Consider the following 25,428-nt stretch of genomic DNA (forward strand, 5'->3'; position numbering starts at 1 on the left):
AGTAGGAATTTGTTATTGTGCTGCCTGATGAACAGACCTGAGTTCTTATATACAGTTTTTGCATACATGAATGGAAAAGTATTTGTATCTTCTACACACAAGTTTGGTGACCTGGTTAAGAAACAGAAGGAGGGCAGTCATATGCAGGTGAAAGGGCAGGCCTATGTACACAGGGCTGATTCAGAATTTAGTGGTTCCCTCTGAGTCTGTGGGATAAGGCAAATGGTTATTTGAGTGCACCCATTCATATAGGGCAGGGTGTTACTCATTTTTGTGGTGGTGGTAGGGGGCAGGAATTAACTGCTGAATTTAGGGATGACTTTGCAATGGGGGTAAATCATTTCCATGCAGCCAGGACCTGCAACCTGGCTTGCACTGAGAAAAAAGTGCAACATAACTGTGTGCAGAACATATAAAGATGTTGTAGATCCCTCTTTGCAACCTATACCCTGCCCAACATATATACACCATCAGTCATCATGACACACACTTTGTCTGACAATAATTGGTATTTACTTGCATTTTTTAAAAATTATCCCTGGATTGCTTGTAAGGTAAGTCAGTATTGTTATCCGTTTTGCATATTGTAGAAAGGAAATATTCACGCAGTGGCTTGCCAAAAATCATTGACAAGATGAGATTTTAAATGAGATTTGATTTTCTACCAGACAGCTCATACTTTTAGCCTGTCAGCCATACCTTCCAGCTTTTCTCAGGAAGAGTTCAAGAAACTTTTCTTGCTGTCTAACCACTACATTTTGTTTCTCCAGATTGCCAAAAACCTACTAGCCAGTTCTCAGAATGCTTCTTTTGTACCAGATGTGAGGCATTCTGAAATAAATTATGTTTTTTGTTAAACAAAGTTCATACGCAAAATGCACATGATTTGTTCCACGCCACTGAATGTCATTGTTGAAGGGTCATTTAAAATAGAAGTCTGCTGCTAATTCCCTGTATTTGTTTCTGTAAAAATGTTTTGTGTGTATGAACACTGTTGACATGGAATTCTCTGTGTACCTTAAGGTTATTATATTGTCCCTTCTAAAATAGGGAAGCACAACCTCTTTGGCCAGATGTGTTAGTGGCTCCATGGCCTTATGCACACACAAGGAATCTGTATGAAGGGAATAGAGCACTTTCCCTCAGTCTCAGTGGTTCCCTAGCATGCTGTGCTGAAACCTCACACGGATCCTGTGAAAGGCTCTCCTGTGAAATGGTGCCTACACTATAATCCAATTTTACATTTTTTTAATTTTTTAAAAAATATATACTTAGATGGATTGTATGAGATGTATATAACTTTCTAGCAATTATACCTATGTTTCAGATATTCCAGTAAGTTTCTGTTTGGAGTTTGGATCTATATGCCACCCCTTTAATCTTGAAAACTTTCTAAGATCCTCTGTCCATTGCATTACAAGAGGTGAGTGTTTATCCTTTGAATTTTGTAGTATTAAACTTGCAGCTGTCAAAAGTACACAGATAATCCATTTCCCCTTTCCTGTGTTCATTTCTAAGAAGCAGATAAATAATTTAAAAGCACATGCATATCACAAAATATTAAAGTACAAAAGGTATGTGTGCAATAACCTCCTCCCCTAAAGAAGCAACTACTGGACATTACTAAAATGTATTTTTTAAAAAGTATTACCTGTGTTGTACCACCAACAAATAGTCAAATTACAGAAGTGTTCATTAAGAGACTTTTTCCTGAATCAAATACATTCTTTCATCCATAGAAGTGAATAGTAGATGCCAAAGTGGGAAGCCACTGCAGAGGCATCTTGTGCTGGTGCCCACAGCAGTTTATCAAATTCCCAGAGGAGTCTAAACAGCTTGCTGTTTCCTTGTGGCAGGAGAAGAATAATCAGTATGAGGATCCCCCAAGAAAGGAATTGAAAGCATAGGCAGTGTTGTTTTCAGAGGCAGTGCTGGGATCAGGGCACCCTTGTAGGGTGGCAGACTGTGTACCCTGCCCTTTCAGATTTGCTTACTGGTATAAGCCTAACAGCTCAATTCTGCAGTGAGAAAAGAAGTCCTTATAGCACTACTAGTCAGTCGGGATTGACTAGTTATAATGCTGGGAATTGTGGGACTTTTTCTATTTAAATATACATAGGATGACACCCTAAGATTCAAACTATACCTAATCACAGATCAGCAGCACCAGTAAAACTAGCAGAGAAAGAGCTAAGGAATTACAGGTTTTTCACCTGTTACCTATGCAGTCTGTCTCTGTAAGAGGTTTTCTTCCAGCTGGCTTCCAATACTTTAAGTTGCCTATTCCTGGCTGGAGAAGAGGATAGTGAAAGGCTCAGCACAAATACTCTACTGGCTTGCCTGTTCAAAGTGCAAGTGCTTTACACTTGCATTGGTAGACACCTTTATTATCTGCCCCATAAGTGTAGTTTAAATTATTATTAATACACTGTAAGTTGAAGTAGTGTTTTTATTATTGGAACCTTACAAGTTTGACACAGTTGTAGTGCTGGCCCCAAAGCACTATAAAGTATAGCTGTCCGGAAATGTGCACCTGCTATTTGTTCAATTCCAGTAAACTCTACTACTTCTAGAATGATACATCAAAACAAAGCAATTCCTGTTTCAGATTTACAAAATTCTGTAGTAGTTTGTGTCTATATGTACCTCAATTATGAGCAAGAATGACAGGAAAGAGAAACAACAAAAATAGTTGTAGTGTCTTCATTATTTCAAGTGACTCAGGGTACACACTTACGCAAGTTTAGACGGAAAAGGGCCTACAACTCCTAACATACATGCTGCAAATTGTAGGCTTTTTTCTGGTCTTAACTTGTACGGAAAAGTGCCTTTAAACATTTTGTAAAAATGCACTTGGGAGTAGAAAGAAACAACTCAAATGTTGTTAATAGAACCAGTTTCAAAGCAACATTCAGAGAGCTATTATTTTGATTCCTAGAGATGTGGAGTCCCTTTCTTGCATCCACTGGAGTTCAGCAGTTCTTGCCCCATGCAAACCACAATTATTGACAAACATTAAACACTGGTTGACTTTTAAGTGATCTACACTCTCTCCAAATTATCTGAACACAAAATAAATGACACTTCACCCATACCATCACAGTTTCTACTAATGTTCCCATCTCTTTCTTCTTTCCCTCTTTCTTTTCTGTCTTTCACTGCCTAGAAAATAGCAAAGCCCACCACACCCTTCCTACCTCATCAGGTTCCCATTTAATTTACCCTCCTGTCTTCTTCCACCAATCCTAGGGTAGCCTCTCTATTATGCATAGATAGCTCTCTGTGTCCCTTCTCTGGTTCCTGCTAATCTCCAATCTACTTCGGGCTGGTGTATCCCTCTCAGTTCTAGTTAATTTCCTGGCATCGATTGTATGACTTCTCTCTTTTTCTTCCTCTACCCCTTCTCTCTATGTGGGTATTGCCTAGGTATTTCCCCAATCTAAATCACTTCTCCCTCTCAACATCATGAAGCATATATAATTGTGAACAAGTGTTGGTATGAGGACTGAGGAGTACAGGGCTCAAATCCCTTTTTAATTATTAAACTTACAGAGCTATCCTATAAATTTCTACGAAAAAGAAACTCCCACTGATGTCAGCTCTCAGAAAAATGCATGTATGATTGCAGCTGGTGTTACTAATCTCTGTCATAGGGCAGTTGTAAGAATAATACAGATGGTGAAGAACCACTTATTCCACGCTGAACTTCTTAGAAGGGTGAAATGAACATGTAACAAATATAAAACACTTGAATACACAATGTGTGCAAGTGTGTTGACTTGAATATCCCAAGTTCAATTTTCACTTGAAGCACCCTTTAAAATAAGCCCCAGTCACTCAGTTTCAGGCGCTCATGTACTATATAGAAACAGTTACGCTGGCCTACCATACAAGGTTGTTGTAAGTCTTTTTGACACACTGCTAACATTTCACCCTTTAAAAAAATAATTACTACATTTATTGCTTGTCAGAGAGCTTGACTAGTAGACAGCATGTTCAAGGTCAAATCTGCTTTCAGCTGGCCAAGTGACCTTTGTCCAGTCAACTGTCCATCTTAACCTGCCTCGCAAGTTTAGCAGTGAAGCCCAACGGATTTAGTCCCATTTACACTTCCATGTGCCCTGTAGAAGAAAAATCGATCAAAATGGTGGCTATACACTAGCTCCAGTATCAGAGGCAGCATACCAGTTGCTGGGGAACATGGGCTGGAGGGTGCAGCTGCATTCCTGAGGGCAGCACTTTGGCCACCATGTGAACGGAATGGCAGACTCCATGTACCAGCGTTTGATCCAGTTCGGTTCTTTGTACTTCCTCAAAACGGCTGGGTAGGGAAAAGTAAAATCACAACACATAAAGGAAGACTGGTCCATCAGGCCCGCTGATCTCCTCACGCTCAGCCCTTGTTCATATAGAAAGCCTCTTTCACGTTCTCACTTCCCTGTTCCCTCATCACTACTTTGTATGCCTGGAAGGCTGTGGGGTGCGTGTAGGAAGAACTTATCAGTGCAGCCGGAGGTGGAAGGACGATTCATTTTAGGACAACTTAAACGCTTGAGGACAGTTCCCCTGAATAGCTGTTTTCTCCAACGGCAGCCGTGAAAACAAGCGTCGAGTTCCCGCTTCTGCAAGCCTCGAGAACCGGTACACCGGCCTCTCCCTCGCCACCATTTCCATGCACGCCCCCGGCCCGCCTGAAATGGCCTCCGCGGACCCCCCACCCCCATGTGGAGGGGCAGGTCGCGGTGTGTTTTGCTCTGCCAGCCGGCCAGGCCAGGCCTCGCTGCTTCCCGCCTTCCCGGCTGCCGCGGGAGCCCCGCGAGCAGGCGGGGGCGGCGTCCAGCGGGGCACGGCAGGGAGGACGGGCTGGGGGCATCAGAGGACAGCCCAGGACGGGAGCTTCGCGGGGCGGGAACCGTCCTGACGCTGCGGGGCGCCAGCGGGGCCGACCGAGCCTATCTAGGCGCGGAAATCTCGCGCTTCCTCCGCCACCCCAGTCCCTTACTCGCCTCGACACGGCAAGTTGTTGTCTCCCCCGCCCCCCCCCCGCGCGCGCGCGCGCGCACACACACCCCACACACGCGCGCGCGCGCAGCTCGGATGAGCTACACACGCTCGTGAGGAGGCGTGCGTGGAGGGTACGTAGGATCGGGTGTGCCCGTGCTCCACCCTGAGGGGGAGCGAGCCCCCCTTCAAAGGGATGGCGATTGCCCCTTGGGGAAGCGGGCACCGATCCGCCTCCTGACCCCCGCCCTCGCCCCCAGGTGTAGCTACACGGGTACAACATGCCCTTTTTACATAACTCAGATCTTTTAGGTGCCTTCTCAAAAGTAAGCCACACATGGCAAAGGGGCTTAGGATGGCAGCCTTGAAGAACCTTAGGCGCCCGTATGTGGGTGTGTGTCGTTTTCAATTGATAACTTTGCGTTAAAAATGTATAATCCTTTTTCGGGGTGGGGGATGGAATAAAGTTCTTCGAAAGGGAGGGCCAGTTTCTGGAACCGTGGCGATCCCGCTCAGCTTCCAATCCTGAGTATGTTGGTGAATTCAGTGGGGTCCTCTGGCTAATGCCCAAGATTAATCTGTTGATTAATCTGTTGTTTGAACCCCCCCTTCCCACATGCTAGAACTGCATAGGGGTGTTCCTGTTCAGTAGAACAACAGTTAGATACGAATCTAGAGCCAAGATAGCCCAAATAACACAAGATAATACTCTCGATAGGTCCCTGCCTCCGAGGCGCCTGCAGCCTAAAACAAGATGGGGTGGGGTTCCGTGGGCGAGAAGGCAATCACGCACTGGGCGCTTCACAGAGGGGGGGCAGGCTCGCCACCATCCCACCTGGAGATTATGTAGGGCTTGTGGGGAGATGGATCCTTGTGGTGGCGGGGGGGGGGGATTCATGAACGAGGCATGCGATGGGGGAAAGGAGAGCCTCTATTTGTCTTTTAGTATGAGTGTGTTGACGTGCACATGTTATCGTGTGATTATTTTTGTAAGCCGCCTGGGGGGAGGGGAACTTTCGCGTTTAAAAGGCGGGATACCGATGCTTAGAATCAAGCCATAATTCCTCTCCATTGAATTAAATGGACGTGTGCGTATTTGTGGGCGCGTACGTGGAGAGGGGGGCATCCACTTCTTCCAGTTCTTGCCTTCCTCTTTTTCAAGATTGCCTTCTGTCTTTGTCCTTATGATAGCATCCTGCAGTCGTCTTTCTTGAATCGTAGTGGGAAACGCTTCCCCTCGCTTCCAAGCCCGCCCCCACGCTGCCCCCCCTCCCGTGTCAGGAAGAGAAAAGCCAACAAGATCAGGTGTGTGTATGTGTCTGCGTGTGAGGAGTTCGTGCAGCCAGCCTCAAAAACTCCCAATAGCCCTCCTTCCTCCTCCTCCTCCTCCTCCCCCCCTCCCTCAAGGATCCCTCCTCCCTCTCTTTCTCATTCAAACGCAGCGACTCCTGTTGTGTCAGTTTTAATTTCTTCCTCCGCCGCCAACCTCCGCCACTAGGCATAGCAGGATCAGCAGGTAAAGGAACCCTTTCCAAAATACCCACCTCTTTTAAAGTTCTCCTTGTTATGCTACAGTTTCCCAGCTTTCTTTCCAAGCGCTCCCCCCTATCCCAGGGGGAGGGAAGGAAAGGAGATAGGTGAGGAAAACGGAGATTAGCTTTCCCTAAACTTCTAGCTCGTGTATGAGATTTCTCCCTCGGCTATTCTGCCCGCAGCCTCTGTGCCCCCCACCCCCGCGTCCCGCAGCTCCAAGTCGATGTTTGTGAAACTTCCATGAGATAGACGTATTTGTTTTCGATACTCAATATGTCGATCTTAAAGCCGAGGGAGGGAGGGAGGGAGGGGGCAGGAGGAGGAGGAGGAGGGAGAAAGAGAGGATCTCTTTGTGAGTCAGGGATGTTCCTGGAAGCAAGGTTTGTAATGTGTTTGGCTCAAGGTTGGGGAGAGGGGGGTCAGATTTGCTAATGAAAAGTTTATTGATCCGTTTTGTCAGTTTCATTTTTGAATGCTTCTTATGCAGAATTTAATCTGCTCCCGAGTCTGTGTGTGTTAAAGACACTAGAGATTATTTTGAAAGTGGGTGGGGGAAAAGAGCTCCTTTAAAATTAACTACCTACTTGGCTCTTACAACAATAGACTTGGCTGTAGTGAGAAGAATACAAAATTTATCAAGAGGGTACAATACCGTTTCACTTCCGTATGCTTATCTCTTACCTATATATGGGAAGGTATTAATTCTTGGCTAATTGGCTTCATTTAGGGTGTGTTTCGTTTTGTGTGAGTTGCAGAAATCCTATCGTCGAAGGAGCCTTCTTTCGATATGCAATCCCATAAGCTCCCGCTCCACTCCCCCCCCCCCATGTTCTATGTGTGAATCCCCTTGTGAGTATCTGAATTGAAGTGCAAGAGTTTTTGAACTAATGGGCAGCAAAATTTCTGTACTGGGCATCTTGCTGAATGTCAAAATAACTTAAGTTTTGTTGTTCAGGAGGACTATTTTTTAAAAGAAAGCCTGTTTGTGTGTGTGTGTGTGTGAAACTGTCCTTTGTAGAATGACCTTGAAAGCTTTAAAATATTCACTTTTCCTGATTCATAGAAAGGGGGGGGGTGAACGGAAGAAAGAATCTAGTATGCAGTGAAAAGCAGAAATAGGAACTTAAGTCTGTAGATGAAGTGAAATCATTTACAGAAGAATGTGAAAAGGGAAGTTTCTGTATGTGAAGGAACAGAAGGAAATAACGCAGTTTCAAATATGCGAGGGGTGAGGGACACTTCATATAATTCTTTACAGTGTATTAGGCCTTGAAAAGCTTGCCCTGATATGATCAGGAAGGCAGAGGAATAAAATGCCTAACTACAAACTGAATAGCAGGCATTGACTTGCTGACCACTGCTTATATTCTGTCGGCGATTAGGGGCTGTTTTTGTGTGCAAAGGTATCTGAGCACAGTGCTTATAACAATGGCTTGCAAATGTTTTCTCGCCATCTTTTATTACACTTCAGGGGGTGCTTCTGTAAGATTTGGGACAGAAAATTCCTTTTTAAAACATCCAGTGATTGTAGTCATAATGAAATATTTTCTTGGACAGCATGAAATCTCTGGCAGAAATAAGCAGGTTAAACTGCTTTCTTTGAAGGTGGGGGAGGGAAAGTGGGTGGAGTTTGATTCTTCCCTCCCCCCCATACACATTACTTTTATGTGAATTGATGAGTCAGTATTTAACATCTCCAACTGGAATGCCAGCTTGTATGGGTCATCAGTTACTTGTTCTTAATATGAAGAACTCCCTTCACTCTAGAGAATTCTGAAATGTATGCTTATTTATTTATTTATTTATTTATTAATCTCCTGGGGGAAGAAGAGATGTGAGGGAGAGCATTCCCATGGCTTTCTTGAAATGATTACATTCCCCGAGTCCTTATTTCAAGTTATGATCATGCATAACAGCTGTAGTTGAGAAGATAGTACAGTAGAGTATTGATCTGACCTATCTAATTATATTCTCTTCTGCAAAGGCCAAGAGTTCTTGATTTCAGTTTCCTTGAGGTTGTTTGTGCTTGTGGTGGTGTTTTTGTTTTGCTTTTTTGAAAGGGAGAATAACATTGGCTTATTTGGAATAATTAATGTGTGCATATCACTAGTAAGAACAGTACATCTGATTATTATTATTATTTTGTATAAGGTTGATTCAATTATGTCTTCATCGCTTTGGAGCTGGTTGAATGACTTGACATGAGATTAGGTGCAACAAAAGAGAAGGCTGGGGAACAACAGCTGCCTTCCAGTTCTGAGGCACTATTGCTCTTAGCAGGAAGGCATTTTATCTTTTAGTGCTGTGTTGTCAGGTTTAAATGTTAAATATTTATATTCCTGTGAAAGGTTGTTAGACTACACTTGCTTAAAAAACAAAAACAAAAAACCCTTAGTATTTAGAGCTTCTCAAAAACACGATGTTGCATATTTATACATTTTTAAAAGATCCAATGTTGAAATACCAAATGATCCCAACATTTAACTGTACTGCCTTTTTGACTGGGAAAAAAAGCACCACTTGTTTGTACTTGTTTGGTTGCTGTGTGGTAAGAACTTTTAAAGGTGTGGCTTTAATGGCAGCTGACTATTCTTGCTGAGAAACAAGTCTTTATTTTGGTATGTGTGTCTCTGGAAATTCTATGAGAAGCAAAACTGTAACATTGCCTATACCCTGTAGGAAAGAATTGATTTTAAATTGAATAACCAAGAAGATCTTTCCTGAAGTTCATCCATGTTGTTTTAAAGGAAATAAAGGGCATAGCTGAACAATTTCCCCCAAGTTTTGTGTATAACATGATTACTTTAAAGTATGAGTGGTTTTTTCTGCGAAGGTTGAATATAAATAAGATTTTCATGATCTATAGATGTTGGGGTTTTCTTGTGTGTGTGTGCTTTTAAAATGAGTTAATTTCTTATAAGGGTAACTTGTTTTAGAGTGAATGAGGAGCCATTTCCTGGATTTGTTTTAATTAAGCTTTGCTATTTATAAACTAGTTAACAAAAAAGAAAATGGAATCATGAAGGATCACTAATATTTATAGCTGTTTTAAGAGGATGGCTACTGACTCCTTCAACAGGAATTGCATGTGATTCCAGATGGAGAGCTGTGGATAGCTTGGAATATCTCCTTTGTTTTGGTGGCAAATGGAAAGGCATGGGGGGTGGGGGATATGGCTGAAAAAAGAAGGTACTCTTCACTGCCCTTTTACACTGGGTAGTTTCATCTTTGACTTCTCTTTCAAACTCTAGACCTCCCCATCTGCATTACTTAAGAGCCTTGTTATACCTTGCATCCTTCTATAGAATTGCATTAGTTCAAGAATTATTTGTACCCTGTATGTACAAGATCAAAGTGAAAAGCAAGTCTCTTATCTCAATCATGTTACTTGAAAGTAAGCCCTGCTGCTGTTAGTGTGGCATACTTCCAAATATGTTGAGGATCAAGGTGCAAATTACTGCATTAGGTGCCTAGAAAAAATGAGAGTATGGTAAGAGAATTATATGCCTTATTTGACTTTCAGTATGATAATTACTGTCTAAGATGGAAACTTTGTAGTGGCAGTACAGTAGTAATAAATATGGTCTAAATTTTGAAAAAAAATGTTTAAAAGTAGACAGAAATCCACTACTTTTATGCAAGTATGCAGAACTGTTAAGTTTGCTGCCGAATAGTACAAAACCCCTATTGCTAACACACATGGGAAGGAATGCCTTTTCTGCCCTTTACCTATAGTTCAAATGACTAAGCTTTCCTATCTTTAGGCAAATTTGAAAGAGAAGCTTGACCTTTGAGTTTACTTGCTTCCACAAAGATTCAGGATGATTAAATAACTAAGACTATTGGACTGTCATTGACTTATTTATCTCATGTCATCCTTTCCAGTTCAACCTTCTATTTAAATGTAGAAAATCAGCAAAAATTTCTGCCACAGCAGGGCTGCCATTACTAGGCTTACAAGCTCTCCTTTATTCTCATTCACTTGATTAGAACATCAGGAGTCCAATACAATTGGTTCTTCCCCCCACCCCACTTCACATAATTACATTTGCTACGCCTTTGGCATAAAAGATTTATTCATAATGAACATCTTTTTAGCATTTTTAATGACACTGAACCTTGTGCAAGCCTCCAGTAAATAAACATTAGCAGTGGAAGAATACAGGAAAAAGTATAAAATTAGAAAGATGGATGCTCTTGTCAGAGATTTTTAAAGTGATTTACATAAATCAGGGGAAATCATGTTTGTGTAAGTGCATGTTTACAGAGCTTACAGACCTTGGAACTAGGTTGAGCACTCTGTATAATTTGCGCGTGTAAATGGGACTTAACAATTGTAAATTGGGTTTTACTAGTCTAAAGCTAGTGAGTTGGCAGCACTTCTCCTATTTTTTGTTCCTTTTCCCAGTCCAGGGCCACATGTGGTTGTTTTTAAAGCATGTTTTGTACTCACTAGTGTTTTGTTGAATTCTTGCTTTACACTTTTTAAAAGATTGGTTCATAATAATGCTAAGGAATGTTTAAGAGGTGTCCTTTGGTCTGTCCAAGGATTGGAAGAATTCCAAGGGTAGAAATTTCTCATTTGTCAACCTCCATGAACTGTTGGTATCAACTCTATCAGCAGCTTTTGTTTAACATCCTCAGATGACACAGCAGAAGTGGCTAGAAAATAGTAGTGTGTGTATGTGTGTTTTGGGGGAAAAACATCTAGATCAACTTTTCTCCAGCACTGACTTGAACTGAGGTATGTTAGCTTGGGATGGCTTTGTACTCTTCAGGAAATGATTTCTAGCGCTTTGGTAGTGTGACAGATTTTTTTATCAGATGAGGTTCTTCCCAGGTTGCCTGGGTCAACATTTGGAACAGCTTACAGTCAAGACACATCTGACTGCAATCCTGCACACTTACATGGAAGTAAATACCGTTTAACATGGGGCTTCTGGGTAAACATGGATACAGTTGCCCTGTTGGTGCATTTCTACTTTTGGTTTGAACACATTTTCCTACTGTACTGTAAACAGTGAGGGATAGAAATTTTTTTAAAAATAGGACTGGCTTCATAAAAAACATTAATTTCTTGGCAGATGCTGTGAACTTGCACAAGACATCTGGGATAGAGGCTTGATGGCAGCCAGTGACCACTGTTTTGTTGCTCCTCCCTGACCCTGTGTGTTACAGAGAATATAAGCACACCCCTTGTTAAATTATGTAAACATCTACCATAAAACACAGAATAGTCCCTTATTGTTTTGCCAGTATGGTGAATGCATCTTGCTTCTAGGTGTCACAAAAGAAACTGGAAAGGAACTTGGAACAAAACCAAATGTGTTGCAACAAATTTTAATGTGACATTCAAATACAGTTACACAGCAGATATTTGGTGCAATAGATCATTTTATCCAAAAGAAGTCTTTGTATCTTGTTTTCAAGGATGATTAAGCTGCTGAACTACATAAATGTCTCAAATACTATGTTCTTGGTTATTTAACCAACTGTATATTTGCTGTAGTAGCCAAAGATGAGAGCCAGTGAGGTGTAGTGGTTAAGAGCATGGGACTGGGACTCAGAGGGTCTGGGTTCTAGTCCCTGCTCAGCCATGGAGCCAACTGGGTGACTTTGGGCCAGTCACAGACTCTCAGCCCAACCTACCTCACAGGGTTGTTGTGGGGATAAGATGGAGGAGGAGAGATGATGTAAGCTGCCTTGAGCCCTTTGTAGAAAAAAGACAGTGTGTGTGTGTGTGTGTGTGTGTGAGTGTGACACTAAAGCAGTATAACTTTAAAACACGTGATTTGATAAAATCTTAGTTGTCTATATGTTGGAAAAGGACAGGATGGGAGTGACTTCTAATGAAGGCAGGTCATTTGGTAAAAAACCATAAATACCTATTATAGCTGCATTATCTAGTGTCACATGTTTGATGTATTAATGGTATGGCTATAGCAGTCCTTTGAAAGAACAAACCATTGCATGTTAGTTGCTCTGCAACTGAATGGAGCAAGCAATTATATTTACTTGAGGATTGCTTTGTGTAGCCCATATTAGTTAAATCTTTGCAAGAGATTTAGTTTTACTAGAATACTTAAACTGAATCAAATATCTATCTTCTAGAGCTCAGGATAATACGTAAAATGTTAAAGTAGGCTGTATGTTGATCACCCAGAGAGAGAACTGTTTTGCAGTCATTTTAACTTTTGATTGTATCTAGTTTCTTCTGTCTCAGACTTTGTGCCTGCTACTCAGAATGTAGCAATAGTAGAAGTTCCCAATTTTTTTCTAGATACTATGAAAGTATACAGCTTTGGTCTTAACAACATGCCGGCAAGATGGATATGCTGCTGGCAATTCTCTGACGCAGGGAAACAAGATGGCATCTTCTTTTCACCCCATTCATGTGCAGGAAATGACTGGATTGGCAGTTGAATTTTATTTTATTCCTGGTAGTAGTACATGATAACTCCGGCGTACCTGAACATGCTTAGCAGGAGAGGTTTCCATCTCTGCTTCCCCAGCTTCTAGTGCCCAAAGCAGCCCCCTCTGCCTAATGATAGGGCCAGCCCTGGGTTAAGTTTCAACTGTTTCCAAGTACAAGTGTGGGAATCAAACGTTTGGATGCTGCAGCTGAAGCCTCTGTTTCCTCATTGGCACTCTTTATGTGGTATAATCTAGCAATACATTCATTTGATGGGTCTGCTAAGCTCTTAGAAATTAACTGAAACCATGCTTTTGCCTGTCAGATCTATTTTCAGTTTGATGAAGTGCCAGTTAACTCTTTCAGAGGAATAAAATAGTATACAAGTATAAAAATAATCCACTTTGGATTGCAGGTGGGAGATCATGTGTCCCCTAAAACAAAAATTTAAAAACAAAACAAAAACCATGCTGCATAGGGAAAATGCTGAGGAGCATGCTTGGCCAGAACCATCTCACTAATAGCCTCCTTTGCATGGGAATTGAGATCTTTTATGATTATTTCATATTAGTGATACTTCAGAGTGCCTGATTTACAGTCCCAAGAACTTTGTTTCACAAGATGTATTTTAATATGTGTACTGATTTTGGCAAAACACAGAATGGACCCAATTTATTGATTCTCATAGCTGCTCTCATATAGGGTACAGGGTAGGAAACAATAGTATATTCAGTTTCTATTCCTCCCCCCCCCCCAGGAAATATTCTGGCATTCCTACTGTTGACCTTCAGTAGGAATAGCACTGGTATGTTTCCATGTTGCAAAGTTGTATAAAACATTAGAAAAAAATCAGATTTTTAATTGCCCTTCTTGGGTTTCTTAAAGTTCTTGAATATTGAGGCTTAAGGCCCTGAATGTACCAAAACCTTCTGGAAAACATGAATACAAATGATTGTTAGTTCTTAAACTGACTCTTCTCAGAGCTTCCCCCCCACAAAGTGATGAATTAGCACAGTGGATTATTGATACTGTGGTAGTTACAGTTACCCTTGAGGAGGTTGAAGAGAGCTTGATCTTAGTGTTAAAATAACATTATTTTTTCAAGTGTGGATGAGGTGGTATGTATACTATGAATTACCAATTTATTCATACCAGGCCAATCTACAAAACTAAATTTAGCATCTCCTGTTCACAGAATGGATAAAAAACTTTTCCTTAAGACACAGAAATGTCTAGGTGCTGTTCGTGTTCCACTAGACAGAACTAAGGAAACTTACTCTGCATTATGTCATACGGAGTTCTTTACAGGGGTAAGGAGGCTGTGGACTCTAAATGAACAGCTCCACCCACTATTGTCCAGGCTGGCTGTACTGGGAACTGCAGTCCAGTAGCATCTAGGGAGCTGAGGTTTCTTACCATGTTTCCTTGAAAATAAGACCTAGTGTGTTTTTGTGAGCCAAAAAAAATATAAGACAGTGTCTTATTTTTGGGGAAACACGGTAGCATTGTGAACAACACAATGTAATAAAGGAGCATCTTTTGGAATGATATAAATGCATACCTGTTCTTGCTCATTCTGGTTTCTCCAGATGTTTTGGAATCGATTCCTGTTAGCCCCAGCTAGCGTGGGTGCAGGTTGAAGGTGGTTGGCATATTAGAATCAGACTTAGATTCTTTTTATTCTTTCCCCCACTCGCCTTTTACATAAGAATTCTTACCGAGTGCTTTCATGCAACAGGGCTCTCATGTATTGTTTTCCTGGACATTATATATTAAAAAGCTTACATTTCTGAAGCTGAAATATTAAGCATTTTGTGGTTTTCACAGACAAGTTACCTTTTTCCAAATGCAGAACCACATTTGAGATCCAGTGTGATACAGCAGTTAAGAGTGTTGGACTAAGACTTGGGAGCTTAGGATTTCCGTTCTCCTCTTAGTCATGAAGCTTCCTGGGTGACGTTGGGCCAGTCACTGACTCTCAGCCTAAACTACCTCACAGGACTGTTGTAAGGAAAAAATGATGAGGAGAACCTTGTAAGACACCTTGGGTTCTTTGTAAGAGAAAAAAAAGGCAGGGTATAATGTGATGTAGTAGTAATAATAATTGTGGCCATGATTAAAGCTCACCAAATAATGGCCAACTAATCTATACATTCTATAAAATGCAAAGAGACAGGAGGCATGTTTTAACCATTTCTTTTGCCCTAGGTCAATCTGAACAGAACTAACAGATTTATGCTGAAATTTCCAGTGCTAATTACATGTGTTTAACACCTTGTTCAGAACTAGAGACAGGTAAACTTGTCTCCCTAAAAATTTTCCATTGTGGCCACACTCTTTTCTCTTAAATCTGGGGTGAGAATGTGGAAAGGATGTAATACATAAGGGAAACCTGAATATTGAGATGTGAAGCTTCTCTTTGTCAATTCTTAAACATGAGAAATATTCAGGTTATTTTTTCCAGGTATTTCTGTGTGGTCCTGCAAACGACCTACTATTATATCTTGAGGGTGTTTGCAAAGCCTTGGATCAAGGGTACAGATCCTAGTGAGATCTTGTATCCAGCCCTCCAAACAACAGCGCCCCCAGAAGCATATTTGAAAATATTTTTGGAATTCTCATTATTAGTTGAAAAGCAGATACTCTTATGTATTACAAGCAGCTTTTACAAGTGACAACATTTTCTTGAAACACACTGTAAGAAACAAATGTTGTAATTTGCCTGAATTTGGGCAATATATCTGAATGTGTCAGGGTGCTGTGATCCTAAAAGGGCTGAATAAGCTCAAGCAGTGGTAGTCCTTGTAGAAGTAAGATGTTTCTGATACAGATTTTCATGAGCCAGAAAACACTGTCATATGCATGAACTGTTCATTGGTGAAGGTTATAAACATGTACATGTACATCCAGGGCCAGAGGAGAAAAGTGTAGAACTGTGGGGCTGAAACTGCTCGGAATTCAAGGAGCAACGGCACATCTGTGACATTTGTATGTAGTTTCCAAACAGATGTGTAAGTGATCTGTTCAGTACAGTAGTCACTGTGATTGCTATCTGCCTAGCTATACTTTTGTTGATGCGATAAGAACATGCTAGTTCCAGTTAGGTTGAAATGTATTGCACCTTCCAAAGGTAAAAACTTCTTAGCTAGAATTTTATCAACACATTTGCTTTGTTGATAGCAACTTGGGCAGTGGGAGGGGTGAGTGTGTAGATACATTTACTATACAGACTTGCATACCACCTATCTCCATACTTCTACTTTAGTGGCTTACAGGAAAAAGTAAAATTGCCTATTGCTGTTGTCAGTTGATTTCCTAATCTTTCCTGATCTCTCAACTGTCCAGAGAGCCATGGAAGTAAAATTGTTGAATAAATAAATAAAATAACCATAGGGCACATTTTTAGAGTCTTAGAGCACCTTTCAGCAAGTGTGCTGGCTCCCAATCTCATGTGCTGCCTCTGGATTCTTCTCTATGACTTGCAAATCCAGCATTTTGGGTTGCTTAAGGTAAAGAACCCAAATCCTTGAAGCAAGAACAAAATATGTGTTTGAAGTTTAGGTTGTTTCTTTCTCAGTAATCCAGAGTTCTGGGTTCATATGCTCTGGAAAACAAATCAGGAATGGAGTGACCCTGGATCCCAGAAGTGGGCAAGCAGTTGAGAGCCAGCTTATTTTTCTCCCTACCCCTTTTAAGCATAGCTTGTTCATTGCATACAAACTGGGTCTCTGTGTATGAGTACATAAAAATCTGCCAGCTGATTGCAAAGCTTAATTGCAAAAAGCAAAACTATCAGTGTTAACCTTCTGGAACTTGTGATGCCCATTAGCAATGAGGTCTCATATTAGGATACTTTTGTAGCAAAGAAGTAAAACTGGCTAGATTTCTCTACACCTGAGCTTGTTCTAAAGCTTGTTCTTTTATGAACTGTCATAAACAAAAGGAACTTGACTTTTTCTGAGACTGTTACAAACAATTAAAAGCAACATTTAAACATTTTTCAGTAGCATGTGAGCAACACTGGTTTTAAAGTTTTGCTGGCAGTGCATATGGTGACTTAGTTGTAAAACCAATTTATTTTTAAATAATTTTGAAGCTAAATCTTTACTGCTGTTGGAAATATTTAGTTGGGTTAGGGGTCAAATGCCCAGACTCTGAAATTTAGGGTTAGGGTTTTTTTCTTTTTCAGGTGAAACAATATGTACAATATTGTATCTCCTCATAAGATGTAGTAGACTTTAATCTTCCAAATGAAATACATGGCATGCATTAAGTAACACATGTTTGCATATATATTCCCTACAGAAAAAGCTGAGTACAATAAATGATGCCTCATTTAAACTGTTCCCCCTGTAAAAAGAACACTTTATGGTAGATGTTGCTTGAAAAGCTTTATTCTAAGACTATCATGTGAGATATTGTGAAAATTAAGACTTTTGAAATCTACTTTAGGAACTTAATGCTTGAAAAAATTCACCTATCTTACCTTTTAATCTGGGCTTTAAAATAGCAACATCTCCAATTTGAATAGGATGCTATCCATAGATAGTTTTTCAACTAGAAGTACTCTTAACTGTGTAGATTTTTGTTAGCCTGTGTTGGTGAGAAACACTTACTTTTGAATCACTAGAATGATAGTGTTCTGTACAGTATACTTCAGCTAGCTTTTAAAAAATGCTTCTTGGGATACAATCCAATGAGGATCTAAATTCAGAATATTGTGGACATCTTCTTGAGAGCAGGAAGAGTGAGGAGGTGATCTGCCTGTGCCCTGCAAATCAGCTAGGTAGCTTTTTTCAGCCACCTGACTATGACACTTTAGCTGAGGAAAGGGAAGGAGGCTGCCAGTATGCAGTATTGTTTCATAATGGACCTTTCTCCTTCCCTCCCCCGGAATGCCCTTCTCTCATAACATTGTTTCATCATTTTTTAAATTACTTTTTTTGACTTGTACAACTGTGGAGATCCATATTTCTATAAGTTGGAAACCTCATCTGGATAATGCCCTGGAGGTTACCTGCTGTCAACATGGATATTGACCCAAATAGGCTGTTGCTTTCACTTTTCTTTCTCCTGACAGTTGTCAAGAGAAAGAGAGAATGAGAGAAGGCAACTTCCCTCCATTTTGCAGCACAATCCATAGGGTTTTGAGTAATCCCATAGGTCCCAGTGCTCCCACTTTTCCCAGCCATTCCTGAGATACACTGGTTGCTTGGGAAAGTGGAAGAGTGCGTGATTTGCCTTTTTCCTACCTTTCCCTTTGATAGCTATCAAAAGTATGTAGAAAAAAGTGGGTTTCAGGCAGAACTAAACAAGGTGGTTTGGGCAGATAGTATTCATAGAAACTCACATACTTGCCTGTTCAAAGCCCCCTGTCTATTGCTATCTAAACCCGTTTTCAAAGAAACACCTTAACAGGTGTCAGAAGTGTTAGCAGAAAGGGAAGTCTGGAAAACACCTTTGGAGTGTCTTTGGTTCAGTGCAAAGTACATGTTGCATTTTGGTAGCAGGACCTCCCCTAAGCAGGACATTGCCCAGCCAAGATGTTCTGATTTTTGACTCATGATCTGTGTATTTTCATAGTTACACAAGTCTGACTAAAAGTATAATTCAAAGTTATGAAAATACTTGTGCACATTTGGGGTGCAATTTAAAAAATAGGTGGTTAACTGGTGATAACCCCTCTAATATACTGCTTGATACTTTGGTGAGCTGTCAGTGCCAGTCAGTTATGAGATCACTGTTCACAATCTCTGCAAAATAAAAAGGAAAAGTAGGACAAGCTTCAGTGAACAAAAAGCACGCACTATCACAGCAGGGACAGGAGACAAGATGAGTTTATTGTGAAGGACACAAGAATGGCAGCAGGAGGACTGAGCCAGAAGAAAGGAAGTTTGATCATGTATCAGGTACCATAGATTGTACACAACAACCAACCAAGTTTGACTTATTGCCAGCAGGGTGGATTTGATTTAAATTTAGTCAGCAAGACTAGATTTAAATCATGGTTTTCTACATAATTTGCATGCATGCCTGCCTTATCCATAGGTGGGGAAACTTCATTAAAATATTCCCAAATTGGCTTTCTTTTACAGCCTGCTGTCATTGTAGGTTTTCCTCTCCAGGGGCAGAATAATGCGATAAACCTCAGACTATACACAAAAAGATCCAAAGACTTATGGGCAATTCTGCTCAAAAGGTTTCACTTTCATTTTTACTGTTTGCCTTTCCTTCATCACACTTAGTCTCTTGTGCAGATCTTTTCTCCCAACAGTCTTGTATTCATTGATTTTTTTTCAACCTAGCACTTAAACTGTAAGGGGTTGAGTCTGTGTACACAGATTTGCAAAGGAACAGTGGGATTAAGGTCTTTTTCTTAACTCCATATTTTTATTTTTTAACATTTACTGTGAAGAAGAGGCCTGCGATCTCTGCAGACACTATTCACAGTTTCGAGAACTGTAAAACCAAGCATCTGTGATAATATTCTCTAGATAGAATATTTGCCTAATAATCTTACAGAAACTTCTGGAAGAGCATGACATTGTGAATGGATTAATGGAATTGATTTACCAAACAAATTAAAGATTGCATGAATATACAGCCTCATGCTATATAAACAAAAAATCCTTGTTTCATGATGAATAACCTTGGACTACAATGTATCTTATACAGAAAACTCTCTTTATATATTTTTTTTCCTCAAAAAAGTGTTAAAAGTCTAGTTTAAATTAAAAAATCCAAATTACAGAAATATCCAATTAATTTTTTTAAATTGATTTTTATCCATCCTGATTGCCAGGATGGGTTACAGTGCTGTGCCAACTTACCTGATGAGTTTTCCCAACTGATGTTCTTACTTGCATATAACCTACAGCTAAACTGACTAACAAATCTGAGAGATTTTCTAGTCCTACCTTTAATGACTTGCCACCTATACAGAAACTTCTCAAAACTGCTGCTATTGCCAACTTAGTCCCTTCTAACTAGCTTGTTGATCCTTGTCTTGTGAGATAAACAAACATTTGTCTTCCTAGCCATTTTTCTCTTTCAAGTCATCAGTTTTGATTTTTACTTCCTTATTCCTTTGTGCATGAAAAAGTGAGTTTCTGTGTTGGGACTCAGTTGTATTGTCCACCTAGTATAGGGAAACCAAGTGCTGGGAATGGATTTTCTTTACAGGCTCTGAGAGGCATCCATACCACTGCCCTCACTAAAGGGCGATCATGGTAAATTGGTATAACTGGTCTCAAACATACCTGTTCTCTACAGTGATGCTGTTAATAATGGGATTAACATGTAAAACTGCTCCTGTTTCATTTAAGCAGGCCTTTCCTGCAGAACTGCATTAGGGTTCCTTCTAAAGCAAATATCTTAGTGTCCTTTAAGTTTAAATAAGGAAGATTTAGGCATTGCAATGTCAGGTCAAACAGTACAGAGGGATGACAGGTCGAAATTAAGCAACACTGGAAGTGCAATGTGTTCTTTAGTATGGGACATTAGCTATGTTCTATGAAGCCATCATATTCTAGAACTTGTGCTGTTCCTTTTAAAGTAAAAGATATTTGGCAACTCTTGAGAGAACACAAAATTAAATTGTAAGTTGCTGGTACTGTTTGTTTTATTTAAAGCTGTTTTATTTTCACTGTTTGTTGTTAAATGTGTAAATGTAACTTCTCACCAAAACTGTCTCCATGTACATAATTTCAACATCGTGTGAAAAAGAAAGTCATCTAGTGAATTTTAAGATACCATAAGGTATTCTTCCTCATTTTCTTGCCTTCTGCCCTAGAGGTTGATATTAGTTGCTGCAGAGAGCACCAGAGTCTTACTCTTCAAAGAGATAGTGGAACAAAACTCCTCAAATCAGATTAATGTAACAAATATGATTTTGCATTGTTAATGCATAAGGGTCTATTCACATGTCTGTATACACAATTATTTTGTACACGTAGAAAGTTTAGTAATCATACAGAGGGCAAAATGTAAAGATTGTAAATTGTTTCTGCCGTTATGCTATGCTATGCTAGTCGCGAAGTCATGTCTGACCCATTGTGACCCCATGGACAACATTCCTCCAGTACTTCATAATTAAACCATTTATGGAAAACATTCATTGGTCTTATTAAACAGAATAAAGAATGAAATTTTTCACTAAGTTATGTTCTGAGCACCTTTTTCTAGGTGATGTTGAATATGATGACTATAGGGTGAATTTGGATGTTTTGGTTACATATGAAGCCAAAGAACTTGCATTATTTAAGGCAATCTGTACAACAGAAGTTAGTAATTTGGTGGGATAACCCTTCATATATAATATTTGAATGTTATTTCTCAAAGAAAGATGAATGATTGGTTACCTGTGACAATAAGGAAAGGCAAAAACATTGTTCAGGTGCATGTTATATGTATGCACAGATGTAAGGTAATTATGCAAAAAAGCGCATTATGCAGAAGTTAAATTTCCAGGACTGGGTACAATTTCATACCTTACGTATATATATAAAAGGATCACCCTATTATGAGAATGGGCTGGTGATTTAACAAAAAATCACTGAATTCATAATACACATGTTGTTTCACCCCTAAAAAAATTAATAGGTATCAAAACAGACTGTTATATCTGATAAGATGTTTTTTTGTTCTGGCTTTGGAATCAAATGAAACCTGGCAAGTTTGCTTCTTTGCCTATGCCTCTTCATTTTGTCAAGAATGTATAGTGTGGTAAAGAGCACAGAATTCAGTTTTCCTAAGAAAGTCATTCTGAAAAGAGTATACAGTGATTCTTTCAAGATCCACTTGTAAGTACAGAGATGGCCATGGGGGTATGGAACCAAGATATCAAAACCCTTCACCCCCATATAATGAACAAAGCCAGTATAAACTCTTCAATTTGCAGAATTTATAGATATTGCAGAATTTGGATTTTCCAGCTGCAATTAAAACAAAAACAGGGCACACAAAGTTTTGGCATGTACTTTGTTTCATATAAGCATTTTCATTATTCTAAGTTTTTTCCACTCTCTTTAATGGGAGAGTGGCTTACTGTATCTGTTTAAGTTGAGCACTAGATCCTGAAGCTATAAGAAATTCTTGTGTTGCTTTATTGTCTAAGCTTCAATTTTCAGTAGAGCCTATGATGTACTTGGGTGTCATTTCCACATAAAAAGTTCAGCTTCTGCTCCTAAAAGCTTTCTGTCTGGGAAGTGTAGGAGAGAGTTTGAAGTGCTGTCTGATCATTTTAGTCTTCATATCTTTCCCCCTTTAAGTTAGTTGTCATCTGCGCTCTGTTAAAATGGAGCAGTCAGGAGTATGAGCTACTAATGGAGTGTGTGTACATGTGGCAACTTGATTTTAAGGGGCTTTATCTCACACTGATTTACTGAAAAACAGAGTTTCTCAACTTAATAGTCCCCATGGGAAAATCTGATCTAAGATTTCAAAGGGTCCTCATAGAAATCTATGCTCAGTTGAAATGAAACTCTTTGGTTTTTACTTCCATGACAATCAGAACTTGTAAAACAACTGTGAGTTTGTAATGGTCCTATATATTTACTAAGGTCATTGAAAGTTTGGGAGCAATTATACATTCTATCACTGTGCACAATTTTAAAATAGTGAGATTGATTGATTGATTGTGCATAGGAGTGGTGTCACCAGGTGTAGGACTAGAAAATACAAGGAAAGGCATCAAGGAGCTAATGCTTGGCAGACATAATGCTTTTGAAGGTGTTGGTGGTTTAAGTGAGTAAACCAGCAAGATGTAGCAGGAATGTCAGATTAGGACAGGGGAGACTCATTGTTTCCCCCTGCTGTGACATGCACTATATGACCTTGGCCAGTTCATATGACGCAATAACCCAGGCTGTTTTTCCTTAAACTCTGTGAGGGCTCATGTCAATTTTTATTTTACAACTACAGCATGAGATAGTTGAGACTAGAAAACCTGATATTATGCCAAGCTATTTTGCATAGTTTAATAAGCGAGTAGTTGATTTTTTTTTACCCAGTTCTACATCAGGATGTGGTGACTGCCATTTTGCCACAGAAGTTCTGGGCTATGCATCTGTTGCTGTGTTAATCAGGATTCATTGTCAGCAAACAGCTAACTTCAGATAGGCAGAACTAGGTCTTTTAAAAAGTTAATGGGCAAAATTATCCATTTGGGGAACTGCTAAAACACTAGCTTTGATTCCCATTAAGCTACCTTGTTTTATGGCATGGTCCTGGCTTGCATGTAATTTCATTGGTTGCCGTCTTGAATATTTGAGCCATGATGGAGGGACAACATAGCTCATTGTAGTGTGTATCCCTAGTAAGGATGGCATATTGAGGTAGTTAACAAGTGACCCACAAACCTAAAAACAGCCCATGAGTTCTGAACAGCTTATCCATCACCCCAACAACTTAGTCACACTGTATTCCAATAGTATAACAAGTTATGGCACCCAATAGGGCTTCAATATTCAAAATGGTGACTGGTACTGGGTATTTGGGAAATTCACGCATGGTGGACTCTTGCTATGTGCAAACCTAGTTTCACTGCCTTGCAGAGGTATAATGTTGCAAGGAGGATTGAGAGCACAAATGAAAATATTACATTTCTATACTATCCAATAGATGAAACACTCTGGGTCATTTTCAGAGTAAAGCTTAAAACTCTGCTACTCCTAAAAACTCTGCTGCTAAAAACACAATAATACACGATGTAAAATACCTTTAAATTTTTTAAAGGAAAAAAAATGAATATAACAAAAAGGGGAAGGAAAACAAAACAGTAGTAGTACCAGATGTAAAAAGTGCTAAAACTTTTTAAACTGAATGACTAAAATGCCTTGGAGAATTTCTTTTAAAGACCTTTAACTGGTTCTTTAAAGACATCACTACCTGTGCTAGGCAGTACTAAGGAGGCCTTATCACAACTAGGTTGCCATCATGGAAAAGGCTTTCTCCCTGGTACTTACTTGCCTCAATTCATTTGGTGGAGTCACTCAGAAAAGGGTCTCTAAAGATAACGTTGAGGTCCATGAAAGCATATATGGAAGGAGGCTGTTCTTTATATAGCTTGGTCCTAAACCTTTGTCTGTTTGTTCTGTACTGCCCAATAGCTCCTTGCTTTGGGCTTTGAAAGTTAATACTGGTGGAGAGCATGACTGGAAGGTGGGGCAGGTCACAAAGCAGTGGCTAGCATGATCATGTAGGCCAGTTCCTTTTAACAGTCTTCCTGCATTACGTTTCCAGACTGTTTTCAAAGGCACCTCATGTATGACTCATTGTAGTCATCTAAAGAAGAGGTTACTTGAGTGTGGTTAAACACAGTTTGCCTGCCTTGATCCAGAAAGGATTTTAATTCATATAACAGCCTAAGCTGATAAAAGGTGATCTGTGCCACTAAGGCCATCTGTATCTCCATTGACTATGCTGGATCCAAGAGTACCTCCAAATTACAAACCCTGATGCCTTAAGCTCTAAGGCGGTCACCACTGGAACTGGTTTAACACCAAACAATAGCTGAAGGAATATGCTATATAATGTTTAGATTAAAAATCAAGAGAGTGTTCCATGTGGTTCCAGCGATACTTTTTGTTGCAGCAGATTTATTAGCCAGTAGGAAAGCTACCTTTCAGGTTGCACAATTCTTCCCACCTAGGTAGGAATAAAAAGTAGAGCTACCTGTAAAATACAAGTAAGAAGGCTCAGAAACTGAGGTGAAGTTAATTGTTGGAATGCACATGTTGATATATTGTGCTGGTTTCGACCAAGTGACAGGCCTGGTACTCCTGTGTAAATTCATTGGTGTTGGACTGGGGAGCTTTGATATCCAGTTTCTGGTCCCTATTCAGCCTGGGTGACTTCTGGGTGACTTTGGGCCAGTGATGGACTCTCAACCTAACCCTTCTCACAGGTGGGTCGTTGTGAGAATAAGAACTGAATGAAGGAGACCTATGGGTTCACCACAAGAGGAAAAAAGGCAAGCTATAAATGCATAATGATGATGAGAGTGGCAGTAGTAATAATAGCTGGATTTCTGCAAAATGCACTGTCCAGCCTTAGTCCCCCTGCCATTTAAATTATACTGTGAGATAATAATGCTTTGTGTAAGGTTTGCATTGAAACTGAAGAACCTTGAACACTTGAAAATGCTATATACAGCAGGACCCCCACATCCATGGGGGAACCCCCTAGCAGATGTCTGAAACAGCGAATAATAGCAAACACTCTATACTGTATGTATACATTTCTCTTTTTTTAATGATTTCACAGATATGTTGTTACCATACATCTTAGCAACCTCAGCATACTTTTTTTTTTCTTTTCCTATTAAATCAAGAATTTTTCACTTAAAGAATTGTACAACTTCTCTTTGGCACTTTGCAACTTCTCTTCATTACTTTATGACTTCTCTTTTGGACAAGGTCATCTGGGGTTAAATGAAAATGCTGTAACTGAACCAAGATATATGGGGGTCCTTCTGTAAATGC

General features: G+C 40.0%; 1 protein-coding gene across 2 annotated transcripts in view; it reads left to right on the plus strand.

Moving 5' to 3' along the window:
* The first annotated feature begins 6,430 nt into the window (after positions 1-6,430).
* The window catches only part of ZNF217 (zinc finger protein 217), a 35,875-nt gene continuing 16,877 nt past the window's right edge, over positions 6,431-25,428 (plus strand). Inside the window, exon 1 of one of the 2 annotated variants that reach the window (XM_044455336.1) lies at positions 6,431-6,517. The gene's annotated coding sequence lies outside the window, so the exon portion shown is untranslated. The remainder of the gene's footprint in view (positions 6,518-25,428) is intronic. The other variant, XM_044455337.1, reaches the window with a different exon arrangement.

The sequence above is a fragment of the Varanus komodoensis genome, unplaced genomic scaffold (genome assembly GCF_004798865.1).
Source record: "Varanus komodoensis strain SLA01 unplaced genomic scaffold, ASM479886v1 scaffold8, whole genome shotgun sequence".
NCBI lineage: Eukaryota > Metazoa > Chordata > Lepidosauria > Squamata > Varanidae > Varanus > Varanus komodoensis.